Here is an 18,668-nt window from a genome sequence, read left to right on the forward strand (position 1 = left end):
GGCTCAGAGAGAGTAACTTGCAGGAGATCAAACAGATACACAGAAATGAAGTTGGGATTAGAATCCATTATGTCCAACTCCAGAGTGTGCACACTTCTCCTCATGACTCACTGCTGAACTGCCATCCCTTGGGGTATGCCAAGAAAGGATAGTGAAGGCAAAGTCTGGCTCTGGTGACCTCAGGTCGTGTGCACGTGTATGCTCATGTTCGCCTGTATGCCCCTGTGCGTGTTGGTGTCGGCAACCACACTCATTTTTATTCCCTCTTCTGTCTTTCTTCCAAACGCCCACCCCTTTTGCACTTCATATACTCCTTTTGTCCACCTTGCCAGTTTTCTTATTCTCAATACTATTTTGTCACCTGCCTTAGAAATTAATTCACACATACATGTAGAAATTTAGTAATTTAACTCTCCCCTGATTATTTCACTTTAAGAGAAAATAAAGAGTGGGGAAAATGCACCAGTCCTGGGACTTGCCTGGTGGTCTGGTGGTTAAAATTTCACCTTCTAGGGGGTACGAGTTTTTCAGGGATTTAAGATCCCACATGTCTCTTGGCCAAAAAACTAAAACATAAAATAGAAGCAATACTGTAACAAATTGAATAAAGACTTTAAAAATGGTCCACATCAAGAAAAAAAGGCACCAGTCCTTCAAGAAGGAGTGGATCCAGATGTTTTTGGGAGGAGGGAAAATGACACTTTGGGGACTGTGAATCCCACTTCTGGCACAGAATGGGCAAACACAAGAGCTAAAACACACAGACCAACACCAGAGATACATGTATTAGAGAAGGGAGAAGAGACCAGCCAATCCTATTTGAGACTGCCCAAATAAACACATCTGGGGTCTCGAAAAGGAGACTCCTCCTAGGCTCTGAGGAGCAAAGATCTTCCTGTGTTGCTGGAGCCCAGGCCAGGCAGGGGCTGGGCTAGGAGAGTGAGGGAAGGGAAGCATGGGGTCTCCTTGGCAATGCCACTCCGTGCTGCCCATCAGCCCAGGGAAGCAGGCTCAGCCCATCTCTGTGCATGTGTTACTCATTTCATGGCAGCCCTGATGTACAGTCTCAGAGTGGCATTCACGCAGCAGAACCTAAACTACATGTTTCATAGTGACCAGGAAGCACCCTTTCTACTGTCTCACATTTAGTGTAGAAATACAAGCTCCAGAGGAGAAGGAGGAGTAGGGTGGATGCGCAGAGGGAATTAGAGTATCACTCTAGTAACATCTTTTGTTTTGTCATTTTTCCCCCAGTTCCAGCACACCCCTAACACAGCCCTTTTTAGAGCTATAGCCCGCAGGCAGAGAAGACAATACCCAGTGTAAACTTCCTCTGTATCATGCTTATCTGATCTCTCCTCTCTCTTTCAATGCATGTGCCTTTGATGTTGGTCTGCATGTTCATGTTCACCTGTTCTCTTCTGTGAAGCAGATCTAATCATGGTGTTTGTTTCCTTTTCAACAACTGCCCCTCCTCCCCAAACAGTCCACAATAAACTCTATTAGAACCAGAACTTTTGGTAATTTTGTCAACTGCTATAGTCTCAGTGCATAGAATTGTGCCTATACATAATAAGTGCTCAATAAATACTGAATATATAGGTTTATCAAAAAGTTTGTAGCTCAGCTTTACTATCCAGAGACACCTATTGGTATTTGGCCAAATGTTTCTAGGGAAGCACCTGAAATTCTCGATCCTGGTCCCACAATGGGACACAACCACAACAGTGTTGCTTATTCAAGTAAATGCACAAGACAGGGGGTGACCTATGTAGAAGATCAACTTTCTCTTCCGGGAAATTTTAACCCAGATCTTATCCTACTTTCTGAGTCTGTGATAAGGACCATAATATTAAAATGAGCTTCAAAAAGACAATCTATGGGGAATTCCCTGGCGGTCCTGTGGTTAGGACTCAGCACTTTCACTGCCAGGGAGGGTTTGGTGCCTGGGTTCAATCACAGGTTGAAGAACTAAGATCCCATAAGCCACATAGTGAAGCCCCCCCACCAAAAAAACAAAGAAAGAAAGAAAAGACAACCTATGGAATGGGAAACAATATTTGCAAACCATATATCTAATAAGGGGTTGCTATCTAAAAATATATAAATAACTCATGCAAATCAATAGCAAAAATAAACACCAAATAATGCAATTGCAAAATGACCAAAGGGCTTGAACACACATTTCTTCAAAGAAGATATTTGAAAGGGCAACAAGTATGTGAAAGGATGGTCATCACCACTTGTTGCTAGGGAAATGCAAATTAAAACCACATGCCCGTTAGAATGGCTGTGATCAAAAAAGACATGAGATAACAAACACTGGCCAACATATGATCCAGCTTCCCTGATAGCTCAGTTGATAAAGAATCCACCTTCAATTCAGGAAACCCTGGTTCGATTCCTGGATTGGGAAGATACCCTGGAGAAGGGAAAGGCTACCCACTCCAGTATTCTGGCCTGGAGAATTCCATGTACTGTATAGTCCATGGGGTCACAAAGAGTCAGACATGACTGAGCGACTTTCACTTTCATGATCCAGCTATTCTGCCTCTTAGAGTATATTCTGAGGAAGTGAAATCACTTAACTGAAAAAAATATCTGGGACTTCCCTAGTGGTCTAGTGGGTAAGAATCTGCCTGCTACTGCCAGAGACACAGATTTGAGCCTGGGAAGATTCCACATGCCAGGGAGGAGCTCAGCCTGTGCTCCACAACTACTGAGCCCATGTGCTCCAGAGCCCATGTTCCGCAACAAGAGAAGCCGCTGCAGTGAGAAACCCACGCATCACAACTAGAGACTGGCCCCCACTCTCTGCAACTAAAGAAAGCCTGTAAACAGCAATAGAGACCAAGTGCAGTCAAAAATAAATAAATAATTAAAAAAAAAAATCTGTACTACCATGTTCATAGCAGCATTATTTGCAAGAGCCAAGACATTGAAACAACTTAGATACCCCTTAGTGGGCAAATGGAAAAAGAAGTTGTGGTATACATAGTCAACCCTAGGCATCCATGTGAGATTTGTTCCAGTTCCCCTCTCAGACACCAAATTCCATGGATGCTCAAGTCTCTTAAAGAAAATGGTGTAGTATTTGCATGTAACCTATGCACATCCTCCAATATGCTTAAAATTATCTCTAGATTAACACAATGTAAATGCTATGTAAATAGTTGTAAATACAATGTAAATGTTATGTAAATAGTCGCCAGCATGTGGCAAATTCAAGCTTTGCTTTCTATAACTTTCTGGAATTTTTGTAAAATTATTTTCAATCTGTGGTTGGTTGAATCCATGGATGAGGAACCTAAGCACACAAAGGGCCAACTCTGTATATAATGGAATATTATTCAACCATAAAAATGATGAAATCATTTCACAATAAACATAAATCAAGCCATCATGCTATATGAATTATGCAGTGTTGTATGCCAATTATGTCTCAGTAAACCTGGGGGGAGGGGAAATACAGTTTGTTCACTCATTTATTCAGTTGACATTTAGTGAAGGTAAACATGGATCATCAGACACTCCAGGTATTGCAGCCCAGTGACAAAAGCATTGTCACAAAAGTGACAAAGTGACACGGGCCGTATGTCCCAGTGGAGTCATTTACGAAGAAGCAAGGGCTTCTGCAGTGAGGCCTCTGCTCTTCATTTTTTCTGGAAGATATTTGACTGTATAATCAAAGTGGCTGCATTTTACCTATTTTAAACAAACATTCTAGAGATGACTGAGGTGGGGAAGATACTGGCCATCAGCCTTCCACTCTTTGGTGCAAAGAGTTGGGAGAAACATCCGCAAAAAGGAAATGAAAGGGTTGATTAAAAAGGAAAGAGAAAGGTGCTTCTGAAGTATGCTGGTACTGAAAGTTCTGAAAAACGGGGGATGACCGTGGGCTGATGCAAAGACATTTGAAGATCTCAAACCTAATACCCCTAATACCACAGTGTGATTTAGTTTCTCAGGCAGGTGACTAGAGAGCAGATGTGAGCTCAAATTCTAGCATTACCTTTCCTTAGCTCCTGGTCTGGACAAATTTCAAAACTTCATTGAACCTCAATATCCTCACCTGCAGATGAAGACGATACTGTTACTTAGACCATAGGATTCTGTGAGGCTCAAGGCCCGGTGCCTAACTCATATAGTTGGCTGGATAAATGGCAATTAAACGCCTGAATTATTGAAGAATGAGAGGGAGCAGAGATGGAAGGACGACAAGAAGATCTCCAAGACATACCTTAGTTCTGATTTTTGCTAGAATCAGATCTTATCCTGCTTCCCAGAAAAATAAACATGAGTATTATTTAACTTAGGTTGAGTTCACACCTTATTTTTGTCTTTCCCTAAGCAATGATTCTTGAACTTTAGAGTATATGAAGCAAATGTGCACACTTGTCAAAAAGAATCTAGATTCCTGGATTCAAACTTGAGAAACTCTGATGTAGTACATCTGAGGTCTGGCACTTAAAGAACTTTTAAATGAGTGTTATAGGTAGATTCTACTTTGAAACCTGCAGAAGACTGCAAAGCAGAGGCTGTCTAGATGAATCCAGGACACAGAAGCAGCATGAATCATAAACAGAAGATGTAAATAGACATTAATGTGCAGGGTATAGTAGTAAATATATATGGGAGAGGCCTGATTCAGGATGATACTTGAAATGAGGGATCTGTTGGACAGAGGCCCTGCTGTTTTTCAACCTCTCAGTAAAGCAACTATCAGCTTGGCTTTTTCTATGGGACTTAAAAGTCCAAAGATACTGCCAAATATAATGCTATTTCATAGTCAGATAGCTGTCCCTTTTAATCTCAATGATTCAAAACCTTGTAGATGACCTTACTCGTTTCAATTCTTGGTTTAAGCAAGCTATTTCTGCAATCAAGTAACTATTCACAGATAACCAATTTCATAAAATTAGCAAGGCAGGAAATAAGCAAGGGCAGACTGCCGTAAGCAGCACATGTTTCTGTGTGGATGATTGCTAAGGACTATTTCTTCTCAGAATGTCAGTGTAACCAAAGGAATCTATGAAAGCTAAAGAAGCAGGGACAATGATAGGCAGTGTAAAAACAAAATTTAAGTAGAAATGTGAAATGATAAATCATTGTTCTTTTAAGCCAAGTGACAGCAGACTGTAGACTGCAAGCCAAGTTTGGTCAACCATCTGTTTGTAAATAAAGTTTTATTGAGACACAGTCATACCTATTTGGTTACATATCCGTGGCAGCTTTTGCACCACAATGGCAGAGATCATATGGTCTATAAAGCTGAAATGCTTACTATACAGTCTTTACAGGAAAAGTTTTCTGATGGCTGTATAAAGTCATTAACTTCAGAAATGGTTTGCTCTGCAGCAGTAGATTAATAAACAAGTGTTTCATGTAATGAAACTAGAGTAAAGTGTAAATTTGCACAAAAAGTGAGTATATGTAACAACAGGAGAAGACAGTGGACAAGAGAAGTAAGGAGAGACGAGAGGACAAAATACCAAGAAAAGGAAAAGAGATGCAGGGAGATTTGATTTTTAAAAAATGATGAGAATAGAGGAAAGGGAGAGAAAAGAGAAGAGGAGGAATAGGTTTGTAGTCAAGAGCAGTGCTTGAACACTGGGAATTTTTTGGTTAATATTTATGAAGTCTTGGGCTTCCCTGGTGGCTCAGTGGTAAAGAATCCACCTGCCAATGCAGGAGACATTGGTTCCATCTGTGCTCCAGGAAGATCCCATATGCCTTGGAGCAACTAAGCCCATGCACCACAACTACTAAATCTGTGCTCCAGAGTCTGAGAGCCTCAATTGCTGAAGCCCTCCCACCCCAGAGCCCATGCCCTGCAACAAACGAAGCCACTGCAAGAAGCCCATGCCCTATAACTAGAGAGTAGCCCCCACTCACCAAACTGGAGAAAAGTCCACGCAGCAGTGAAGGCCCAGCGCAGCCGTAAATGAACAAATAAACAAAATGATAAGGAAAAATATCTACGAAATCTTATCTTTATTTTGAGGTGATCACTATTTATATTACAGTGAGTGAAACTGTCAGTGCTAATTGTCAACACAACACTCATTTTCCCTTAATCTATGTCTCAGAACTGTAATTTCTATTAAGTGTATAATACACTCAGTTAAAATACTAATGACCTCAGACTACCTTCAACAAGGAGCAGCCATGTGTCTTAGTCCCTTGGGAGTTGTTATAACACAATACCATAAACTGGGTGGCTTAGAAGCAACAAAAATTGATTTCTCATGGTTCTGAAATCTAGGAAGACCCCAGATGAAGATCCCAGCATATTGAGTGTTTGGTGAACCCCTGCTTTTCTGGTTCATAGAAGGTGTCTTCCAGCGGTGGGCACACATGGTGGAGGGCAAAGGCACTTTCTCAGGCCTCTTTCATAAGGATGCTAATTCTGTTTATGGGGACTCCAGTCTGATGACTAATCACCTCCCAAACACTTCATCTCCTAATATGGTAACTCTGGAATTACGATTTCAATATATGAGTTAGGAATACAATCTGTACCATCACATGACTCAGTTGTGGCCAATGAGATGTAGCAGAAATCACTGGTTTGGGACTGCCAGAAAAACCTTTCAAAAGGAAAAACTGTTGGCTTTTGCTTCCTTTTGCCTTTTGCCTTTGTCATTTTGATCATTCTCCTCCCTAGACGTTGGATGTATTTGTATAATCATAATTATCACCTTAAACCATAAAAATCAAAGCCCTGAGCTAGGGATTACAAAGCAGGAAGACAGAATGAGCCTTGGTCCTGAAGAGTACCTCTGAATGGCCGTGTGAGTCTTGGACTATCCACCTGCATACATTTGTTACGTGAGAAAAATGAACCACTTCTCTGTTTATGCCACTATTTTTTAGGTTTCTATTACTTATACTAACAATAAATCACAACCAATCCAGATAGCATCCTTACCTTTTCTTAGGAATCCAGTTCAGTTCAGTCGCTCAGTCGTGTCGAACACTTTGCAACCCCATGAACCACAGCATGCTAGGCCTCCCTGTCCAACACCAACTCCCGGAGCCTACCCAAACTCAGGTCCATTGAGTTAGTGATGCCATCCAACCATCTCATCCTCTGTAATCCCCTTCTCCTCCTGCCCTCAATCTTTCCCAGCATCAGGGTCTTTTCAAATGAGTCAGCTTTTTGTATCAGGTGGCCAAAATATTGGAGTTTCAGCTTCAACATAAGTCCTTCCAATGAACACCAGGATTGATCTCCTTTAGGATGGACTGGTTGGATCTCCTTGTGGTCCAAGGGACTCTCAAGAGTCTTCTCCAACACCACAGTTCAAAAGCATCAATTCTTTGGCCCTCAGCTTTCTTTATAGTCCAACTCTCACATCCATACATGACTACTGGAAAAACCATAGTTTTGACTAAACGGACCTTTGTTGGCAAACTAATGTCTCTGCTTTTTAATATGCTGTCTAGGTTGGTCATAACTTTCCTTCCAAGGAGTAACCATCTTTTAATTTCACGGCTGCAATCACCATCTGCAGTGATTTTGAAGCCCCAAAAAATAAAGCCTCTCACTGTTTCCACTGTTTCCCCATCTATTTGCCATGAAGTGATGAGACCTGATGCTATGATCTTAGTTTCTGAATGTTGAGCTTTAAGCCAACTTTTTCACTCTCCTCTTTCACTTTCATCAAGAGGCTCTTTAGTTCTTCACTTTCTGCCATAAGGGTGGTGTCATCTGCATATCTGAGGTTACTGATATTTCTCCTGGCAATCTTGATTCCAGCTTGTGTTTCTTCCAGCCCAGCATTTCTCATGATATACCCTGCATATAAGTTAAATAAGCACGGTGACAGTATACAGCCTTGACGTACTCCTTTTCTTATTTGGAACCAGTCTGTTGTTCCATGTCCAGTTCTAACTGTATGCAGTTCCTGACCTGCATATAGATTTCTCAAGAGGCAGGTCAAGTCAGAATTTTCCACAGTTTATTATGATCCACACAATCAAAGGCTTTGGCATAGTCAATCAAGCACAAATAGATATATTTTTGGAGCTCTCTTGTTTTATCGATGATCCAGTGGATGTTGGCAATTTAATCTCTGGTTCGTCTACCTTTTCTAAAACCAGCTTGAACATCCGGAAGTTCAAGGTTCATGTATTGCTAAAGCCTGGCTTGGAGAATTTTGAGCATTACTTTACTAGTGTGTGAGACGAGTGCAATTGTGCGGTAGTTCGAGCATTCTTTGGCATTGCCTTTCTTTGGGATTGAAATGAAAACTGACCTTTTCCAGTCCTGTGGCCACTGCTGAGTTTTCCAAATTTGCTGATATATTGAGTGCAGCACTTTCACAGCATCATCTTTAAGGATTGGAAATAGCTCAACTGAAATTCCATCACCTCCACTAGCTTTGTTCATAGTGATGCTTTCTAAGGCCCACTTGACTTCACATTCCAGGATGTCTGGCTCTAGATGAGTGATCACACCATCATAATTAACTGGGTCATGAAGATCTTTTTGTACAGTTCTTCTGTGTATTCTTGCCATATCTTCTTAATATCTTTTGCTTCTGTTAATCCATACCATTTCTGTCCTTTATTCAGTCCATCTTTGTATGAAATGTTCCCTTGCTATCTCTTATTTTCTTGAAGAGATCTCTAGTCTTTTCCCATTCTCTTGTTTTCCTCTATTTCTTTGCATTGATCACTAAGGAAGGCTTTCTTATCTCTCCTTGCTATTCTTTGGAACTCTGCATTCAAATGCTTATATCTTTCCTTTTCTCCTTTGCTTTTCACTTCTCTTCTTTTCACAGCTATTTGTAAGGCCTCCCCAGACAGCCATTTTGCTTTTCTGAATTTCTTTTTCTTGAGGATGGTCTTGATCCATCTTTGGCCACCTGATGCGAAGAGTTGACTCATTGGAAAAGACTCTGATGCTGGGAGGGATTCGGGGCAGGAGGAGAAGGGGACGACAGAGGATGAGATGGCTGGATGGCATCACTGACTCGATGGACATGAGTCTGAGTGAACTCCAGGAGTTGGTGATGGACAGGAAGGCCTGGAGTGCTGCGATTCATGGGGTCACAAAGAGTCGGACACAACTGAGCGACTGATCTGATCTGATCTGAATGTATCAGAAGTGAAAGTGAAAGTTGCTCAGTCAGGTCCAACTCTTTGGGACCCAATGGACTGTAGCCCGCCAGGCTCCTCTTACCACAGAATTCTCCAGGCAAGATACTGGAATGTGTTGCCATCCCCTCCTCCAGGGGATCTTCACCACCCTGGGGTAGAACCCAAGTCTGCTGCATTGCAGGCAGATTCTTTACTGTCTGAGCCACCAGGGAAGCCCAATAACTTTTCCTTAAATTTCACATTCCTTTTAATCCACTAAGAAAGAAAGTGAAAGTGAAGTCACTCAGTCGTGTCCGACTCTTTGCAATCCCATAGACCATAGCCTACCAGGCTCCGCCGTCCATGGGATTTTCCAGGCAAGAGTACTGGAGTGGGTTGCCATTTCCTTCTCCAGAGGATCTTCCCGACCCAGGGATCAAACCTGGGTCTCCCGCATCATAGGCAGATGCTTTACTGTCTGACCCATGGTAGATGAAAGACTGTTGTAAGTTTTAGTATGGAAAGATGATCTATAGGGCTATTAAAATAAAAATCCTTTTCTGTTTTATCTTTTTTTTTTAAATTTATGCAATGACCTTCAAACTAATCTTTTCTTTTGGGGTGGCTCCTCTGATACCAACAAATTCTCAAATTATTTGATACCAACTCAGTGGCCATTAATTCAATTCAATTTTGACTTTACGTGGAGTTAGTCCAGACTCTACAGTTTAAAAGCTCAGTCCCACACAACTGCTCTCACTTTAGATACCTGTTGTAAATTCTGGGCCAACAGGATTTCTGATGAAGGAGCTATAAGTTGAGGTTCCTACAATTCCATCCTTGGATTTGATAATTCATTAAAATGGCTCACAGAACTCAGGAAAACTCTTCATATTTATCAGTTTATTATAAGAACAAAACTCACAACAGCCAAATGGAAGAGATGCATTGAGCAAGCTAGGGGAGCAGGGACACAGAGTTTCCATGCCCTCTGGGCACTCCACCCTCCCAGGTACTAGACGTGTTCAGCATCCCAGAATCTCTCTGAGTCTCACTCTTTGAGAGTTTTTGTAACCCTCTTAGCCCAGAGTTGCTAGTAAAGTAAGGCTCAAAATTCTCCAAGCCAGGCTTCAACAGTACGTGAACCGTGAACTTCCAGATGTTCAAGCTAGTTTTATAAAAGGCAGAGGAACCAGAGATCAAATTGGCAACATCCGCTGGATCATGGAAAAAGCAAGAGAGTTCCAGAAAAATATCTATTTCTGCTTTATTGACTATGCCAAAGACTTTGACTGTGTGGATCACAATAAACTATGGAAAATTCAGAAAGACATAGGAATACCAGACCACCTGACCTACCTCTTAAGAAACCTATATGCAGGTCAGGAAGCAACAGTTAGAACTGTACATGGAACAACAGACTGGTTCCAAATAGGAAAAGAAGTACGTCAAGGCTGTATATTGTCACCCTGCTTATTTAACTTATATGCAGAGTACATCATAAGAAACGCTGGGCTAGAAGAAGCACAAGCTGAAATCAACATTGCTGGGAGAAATATCAATAACCTCAGATATGCAGATGACACCACCCTTATGGCAGAAAGTGAAGAAGAACTAAAGAGACTCTTGATGAAAGTGAAAGAGGAGAGTGAAAAAGTTGGCTTAAAGCTCAACATTCAGAAAACTAAGATCATGGCATCAGGACTCATCACTTCATGGCAAATAGATGGGGAAACAGTGGAAACAGTGAGAGGCTTTATTTTTTTGAAATCACCACTGCAGATGGTGATTGCAGCCGTGAAATTAAAAGATGGTTACTCCTTGGAAGGAAAGTTATGACCAACCTAGATAGCATATTCAAAAGCAGAGACATTACTTTGCCAACAAAGGTCCATCTAGTCAAGGCAATGGTTTTTCCAGTGGTCATGTATGGATGTGAGAGTTGGACTATGAATAAAGCTGAGCGCTGAAGAATTGATGCTTTTGAACTGTGGTGTTGGAGAAGACTCTTCAGAGTCCCTTGGACTGCAGGGAAATCCAACCAGTCCATCCTAAAGGAGATCAGTCCTGGGTGTTCATTGGAAGGACTTATGCTGAAACTCCAATACTTTGGCCACCTCATGCGAAGAGTTGACTCATTGGAAAAGACCCTGATGCTGGGAGGGATTGGGGGCAGGAGGAGAAGAGGATGAGATGGCTGGACGGCATCCCCGACTCAATGGACATGAGTTTGAGTGAACTCCGGGAGTTGGTGATGGACAGGGAGGCCTGGCGTGCTATGATTCATGGGGTCGCAAAGAGTCGGACACTACTGAGTGCCTGAACTGACTGACTGACTAGCCCAGAGTTGAGGGAGGGGATGAGGAAGCTGAGTATCCCTCTCCTCTAAGTTCCTGGGTAGTCTTTCTGGGGATCAGTTTTCAACCTGAGGCTGCCTAAGGGCCCCACCCTAAACCGCCTCATTAATATCAATTTAGGTGCAATCCAAAAGGGCTTCTTTTGAATCATAAAGGAAACTCCTATCAATCAAGAAATTGCAAGGGTTTCAGGAGCTCCTGTCAGAAACCAGGAAAAGAATAAATGAATCCTATTATACCACATCCCCTATTGCTTTTTCATCCTTTAACCATAACAATGGCATACTCACAAAATCCATAGAGTACTTTCCCAGGCAGCTAATGGGATGAGCATGAATGTCACAGAATCTTCAACATACAAGTGTTAGAGTGAGCAACAGTAACCAAATTTTAAAGTCAACAGATAATCCTTGAGTACTAGTTGATAAAAGCTACATACACCCCACCTGACATTGCCACCACAAATTATCCCATAAAGTCTAGGTTATTTCCAGGCATATGGAAAACATTTTGTATGGAGGAAAGTGCAAAGGTCCTCAATCTTGGTCAATATTCTCAGAGAGTTGGATTCTCTGAAAGATGGATTCATCTATTTATGAAGAATGAAAGCCTCCCTAACATTAACCTGTCAAATCATTCAGAATCTTTGACTTCTCTGAATAGCAGAGATCGAGGCAGAAAAGAATATTGTTTCCATCTGACATCTCAGATCGACAACTCTTAAGTTTATGGAATGATTGTTCAAGTTCATTAAGTGGGTGTGGATCCAAAACACATAACCAAGTCAGGTATCAGGAGTAGAAAGGACTTATTATTCAGTTCAGTTCAGTCACTATGTCTTGTCCAACTCTTTGCAACCCCATGGACTGCAACACACCAGGCTTTCCTGTCCATCATCAACTCCCAGAGCTTGCTCAGACTCATGTCTATTGAGTCAGTGATGCCACCCAACCATCTTATCCCCAGTCATCCCCTTCTCCTCCTGCCTTCAATCTTTTCCAGCATAAGAGTCATTTCAAATGAGTCAATTCTTCTCATCAGCTGGCCAAAGTATTGGAGTTTCAGCTTAGCATCAGTCCTTCCAGCAAATATTCAGGACTGATTTCCTTTAGGATGGACTCCTTGCAATCCAAGGGACTCTCAAGAGTCTTCTCCAATACCACAGTTCAAAAGCATCGGTTCTTCGGCAGTCAGCTTTCTTTTTGGTTCAACTCTCACATCCATACATGACTACTGGAAAAACCATAGCTTTGACTAAATGGACCTTTGTCACCAAAGTAATGTCTCTGCTTTTTAATATGCTGCCTAGGTTGGTCATAGCTTTTCTTCCAAGGAGCAAGCGTCTTTCAATTTCATGGCTGTAGTTACCATCCACAGTGAGTTTGGAGCCCAAGAAAATAAAGTCTGTCACTGTTTCCACTGTTTCTCCATCTAATTGCCATGAAGTGATGGGACCAGATGCCATGATCTTAGTTTTCTGAATGTTGAGTCTTAAGCCGGCTATTTCACTCTCCTCTTTCACTTTCATCAAGAGGCTCTTCAGGTCTTCTTCGCTTTCTGCCATAAGGGTGGTATCATATGCATATTTGAGGTTACTGATATTTCTACCGGCAGTCTTGATTCCAGCTTGTGCTTCATCTAGCCCAGCATTTTGCATGATGTACCCTGTATGTAAATTAAATATGCAGGGTGATAATATACAGCCTTGACGTACTCCTTTCCCAATTTGGAACCAGTCTGTGGTTTCATCTCCTGTTCTAACTGTTTCTTCTTGGCCTGAATACAGATTTCTCAGGAGACAGGTAAGGGGGTCTGTTATTCCTATCTCTAAGAATTTTCCAGTTTGTGGTGATCCACATAGTCAAAGGCTTTGGCATAGTCAATAAAGCAGAAATAGATGTTTATCTGGAACTCTCTTGCTTTTTGATGATCCAGCAGATGTTGGCAATTTGATGTCTGGTTCCTCTACTTTTCTAAAACCAGCTTGAATATCTGGAAGTTCATAGTTCATGTACCATTGAAGCCCGGCTTGGAGAATTTTGAGATTACTTTGCTTATGTGTGAGATGACTGCAATTATGTGGTAGTCTGAGCATTCTTTGGCATTGCCTTTCTTTGGGATTGGAATGAAAACTGATCTTTCCAGTCCTGTGGCCACTGCTGAGTTTTCCAAATTTGCTAGCATATTGAGTGCAGCACTTTAACAACATCATCTTTTAGGACTTGAAATAGCTCAACTGGAATTCCATCACCTCTACTAAATTCGTAATGACGATTCCTAAGGCCCACTTGACTTCACATTCCAGTATATCTGGCTCTAGGTGAGTGACTACACCATCGTGGTTATCTGGGTCATGAAGATCTTTTTTGTACAGTTCTGTGTATTCTTGCCACCTCTTCTTAATATCTTCTGCTTCTGTTAGGTCCATATTGTTTCTGTCCTTTACTGAGCCCATCTTTGGATGAAATGTTCCCTTGGTATCTCTAATTTTCTTGAAGAGATCTCTAGTCTTTCCCATTCTATTGTTTTCCTCTATTTGCTTTGGATTTATTGTTACTTGCAGCAAATAAGGAGAACACAGAGGATCTTTCCCAAAGCAATATCTTCCTGAACAACAAAACTGGGAAGTTTTAAGCTAAAGTGACACACATTGTCATCAGGGGCAAAAAAGGTCAATTTCATCATCCCTTAGTTTCCAGTTGATCTGGTGGTTGAGCACTTTAGGCTAATCTTTACCATTGAAACAGAACTGGAAGTCTTTACAACTGACATATTATCTTTGCTATTGTTACTTTTCTTGCCTGATAACAGTTTGTTCCTGTGTTACTTTGTTCCCCTGAAATCCTTAATTCTTGAGACCTGTTCAAGGCCAAACATTGTGGCTGGGCTTAGGTCATAAGATGGCTTATACCAAAACTTGTTTGTCATATGTTAAGAACGTCATACCTGGTTCTCTTTCCCCAGGAACTCCCTGCCCTATTTGCTTATATAATAGAAGGAAATCTATAAATAGAAAAAAGGTTTAAGTCAGCTATGCTAATTGAAGGACTTCCCATGTGGCACAATGGTAAAGAATCTGTCTGCCAATGCAGGAGATGCAAGAGACACAGGTTTGATCCCTGGGTCAGGAGGATCCCCTGGAGTCAGAAATGGCAACCCACTCCAGTGTACTTGTCTAGAAAATCCTATGGACAGAGGAACCTGGCATGCTATAATACATGAGGTCACAAAGAGTTGGACATGACTGCACTACTAAGCATGCACACAGATGCTAACTGACATTCTGTCTAGAAGGGGCAAATTTAGACGTTTGAGACTTTGAGAATAAAAGGTTTCTCTGGGTTTCCTTGCTGGCTCAGATGGTAAAGGACCTGCCTGCAGTGCAGGAGACCTGGGTTCAATCCCTGGGTCAGGAAGATCCTCTGGAGTAAGAAATGGCAACCCAGTCCTGTATTCTTGCCTGGAGAATTGCATGGACAGAAGAGTCTTGTGGGCTACAGTCTACAAGGTCACAAAGAGTCAGACTCAACTGAGTCAGTAACTCTATCAGGATCTTCAGCTTGTTAAGTCTACTTGAGGGGAACTGCTTAGACCATGGCTAGTTTCTGTATGAAGTGCTTTTATTATTCATATATCCAAAGCCCACCCATCCTCTGACTGCCTAGCCTGAAACCTTGTCTCTCTGAATTCAAGTCAACCCCAATAACAGCTGCCTACTCTGACCCCTCTCACATCCTTACCTACCCACCATTAACCCTTATAATCCGTTCCCTGCTCTAATTGGTAGGACCTGGCCTCAAATACCATCTGTTCCTACAGCCAAGCCTGAGGCACATGCACACTGCATCTGCAATTCAGTTATCGTGGTGAGTTTCCCACCACTAGAGTTTAACAACGATGATGACCAAGGGAAAAAAAAAAAAATGCACCCACATGCAGGCATACATACAACATACACATGCATACACACAAATAGCTCCATACACAAAGCCAAAGATCAGATTGTTGTAAAGCTAATTCCTGGAGAATAAGTAATTCTGACACTTTCCCTTTTTTCTCTAAAGCTTTAATATAAACTTTTCTCTTTAATCAAAAGTTTTTCCAGGAAATGAAGTTTTACAAAATAATTTTCTGTGCCTGCATGTATCAAAGCAGTTAATCAATTCTAATAATTTCCTTAAAGCAAAGAAAAACAATTAGTAGATTATTATAAAATAATAATAATATCAAATAACTCCTGTTTAATAAAGCACTATGTGGACCCAGCCCAGAAAAGCTAAGGGAGTACAATGCAGTGATAAAACTTAGTAGAACCTGACCACTATAGAAAGAAAAGAAAATTAAAGCTTGATATACGGTAAAGGAGATCAAGCCAGTCAATCTTAAGGGAAATCAACCCTGAGTACTCATTAGAAGGACTGATACTGAAGCTGAAACTTCCATATTTTGGTCGTCCAATTCAAACACCAGACTCACTGGAAAAGCCCCTGATGTTGGGAAAGACTGAAGGCAGAAGAATAGGGCATCAAGGGGTGAGATGGTTGAATGGGATCACCGATGCAATGGACATTAACTTGGGCAAACTTTGGGAGATGGTGAGGGACAGAGAGCCCTGGCATGCTGCAGTCCATGGGGTTGCAAAGAGTCATCACAACTGGGTGACTGAACGATAACAACACTAAAGTAGAATTCCAGTGAGAAAAAATAAGTCAATCCATTTTCAAGATATGAGCATCGTATTTATAGATACTAGATATTGAGATAGATGGTCTAAATATTTGAATGTAGAGGTGGCTCAGATGGTAAAGGATCTGCCTGCAATGCAGGAAACCCAGATTCAATCCCTGGGTTGGGAAGATCTCCTGGAGAAGGGCATGGCAATCCACTTCAGTATTCTTGCCTGGAGAATGCCATAGACAGAGGAGCCTGGCAGGCTACAGTTTATCAAGTTGCATGGAGTCAGACACGACTGAGCAACTAACACTACAGCCAATCTATATAGGCATGGGTAGAGATAAATGTAGGCTAAATATCTATATACATAAATGTTGAAAAATATATATGCAACTATTTTATTTTTGCTTGTATGTAAAATATAATTTATATCAGTGTTTTGTTTAATGCTTTTGAAGAGAAGTAAGGCCAATTGGAAGGCTCATATAAATGCAGCAGATAAAACTGAAACACAGAACAAAATAGGTTTTCTAATAAGATATAATAATTAGGGATATAAAAAGAATGATGCCTAAGAAAGGAAAGACCAATTGATTTAAAAATCTGTTACTATCAAGATAAACTGAAGACAATAAAGTGACATAAACTAATGGCAAAAAGCAAGCTGGAGATAAACACTTGGTGAGCTGAGTACTCCTAAGTAATCAGAATGGAAGAACTGCATCTGAACCATGAAAGCCATGAACAGTAGGAGCCAGCGTATGTTGGCAATCTTGTCTGTGTTGCTTTACTGAATTGACCAAAACACTGCCAATTTGTTTTGTTTTGTTTTCTGCCATCATAATGGATAGTTGCTGAGCAATTGATTGTATCTTTGTGCAGTTGGTTGGATTTGGTCATTAAGATAGATGAAATGATTGGACCAAGTGTTTCATGGTCTGGTGGTCTTGGTCACCTTAACGACCCAGTTGTATTGACTGCAGAAACCTGACCACCATGCATTCCCTCCATCTCCAATTGATATAATCCATATGCTGTCCTTAGAGCTGTTTCCAGCGGTCTGTATTTTTTTTTAAGTCTCAGAGAACTAAGAAACTGCTGAAGGAGACCTAAAATTAACACAAACCAACAATGTAACTATATTAAGACATACAAATCTGTAAACATATTGTAGATAATGAATTCATGAACACCACCTACTACTGAAATGTTTTTTAAAAAGCTTCAAGATAAACTTTTCCTATGGAATGTTTTAAATTAAGGTTTGTAGATCCTGACATGCCTTCTTCCATCCCCCAGGCAGGCTAAGTCACTTCAGTCATGTCTGACTCCATGCAAGCCCATGGACTGTAGCCTGCCAGGCTTCCTCTGTCCATGGGATTCTCCAGGCAAGAATACTGAAGTGGGTTGCCATGCCCTTCTCCAGGAGATCTTCTCAACCCAGGGATCAAACCCGCGAATCTTACGTCTCCTGCATTAGCAGGCGGGTTTATAATTTTAGGTCAAACATTAAGTGTAAATTAGATTCTAGCAGCTGCCAGGTGTGGTGCCTGGATCTCCTGACTGCATTCATTAGTGCTGCAAACCTAAGGGCTTGTTTCTGTCTTCCAGCTTGAGCCACTGCTGACTGAGCCTGCTGAGACATTGAAATAAATTCCTCACCTCTAGACCGCTGAGGCCTAAACATTCAAGCTCTTGGGTTTTCTTTATGCTTTTCAATTATTTGCAGTCCCTCACCTCCAAGTGCCTGAATTCCAGGGTAAGCCCTGGATGTCTGTGTAATCTGTGTTATAGTACTACACCTGATGTTGGCGCTGGCCACCATATCTTTTTTCTGCTCAACTTTCTCCTCTTTGGTTTGCAACCAGTTATCTACTTCCTATGACCAGAGCCCCACTCTCAACAGCTGTACATCCATCTAGGGCCTGGACCCCACCTGGCACCTGTCAGCTCTCCACTCCAGGAACTGGAGCCTTGCCCAAACAATAGCCTTCTGGTGGGGATTCTACAACATATGGGCACACCTCCCAGAATCATGACTGCCAGCTGCCTGGCTCCCAAGGGCTCCCCCACTGCTGTGCCCTGTCCTACCAGATTGGACTTGGTGCCCAAGATTGCTTAAATCATGCCTGATCTTGCTCTACAATTTCCACCTGGGTTTTGTCCTTATACTTTGGGAGACCACCTCAACAGCCTCAACAGTCCATCTTCTTGGCTCCCCTTTCACTGGCCCAATGATTCTAATATTGAACACATTTCTCCTGCAAAACCCACTCACTTACGTCTCACCCTAGCACCCTTGCAAAGGAAACATGAAACTGGGGGCTAAGAAACCAGTGTTTCTAGCACTGGCATTTTGACAGCTGGTTCTTGGTTATCTGACCTCTGTAATGAAGGGGGTTAGAGCACATGATGTTAGAAGCTCCTTTTAAATCTGATCTTCTTTCACTCTATGAAAAGGCTTAACATTTGGTTTAAAGATAGGAAGAAAATATAAACTAAGCATGTATACAGCTGCTGAGAAATGTTTCTATTAGGATGACTCAAAGG

This window comes from Bubalus kerabau, chromosome 2 (assembly GCF_029407905.1).
Source record: "Bubalus kerabau isolate K-KA32 ecotype Philippines breed swamp buffalo chromosome 2, PCC_UOA_SB_1v2, whole genome shotgun sequence".
Taxonomy (NCBI): domain Eukaryota; kingdom Metazoa; phylum Chordata; class Mammalia; order Artiodactyla; family Bovidae; genus Bubalus; species Bubalus kerabau.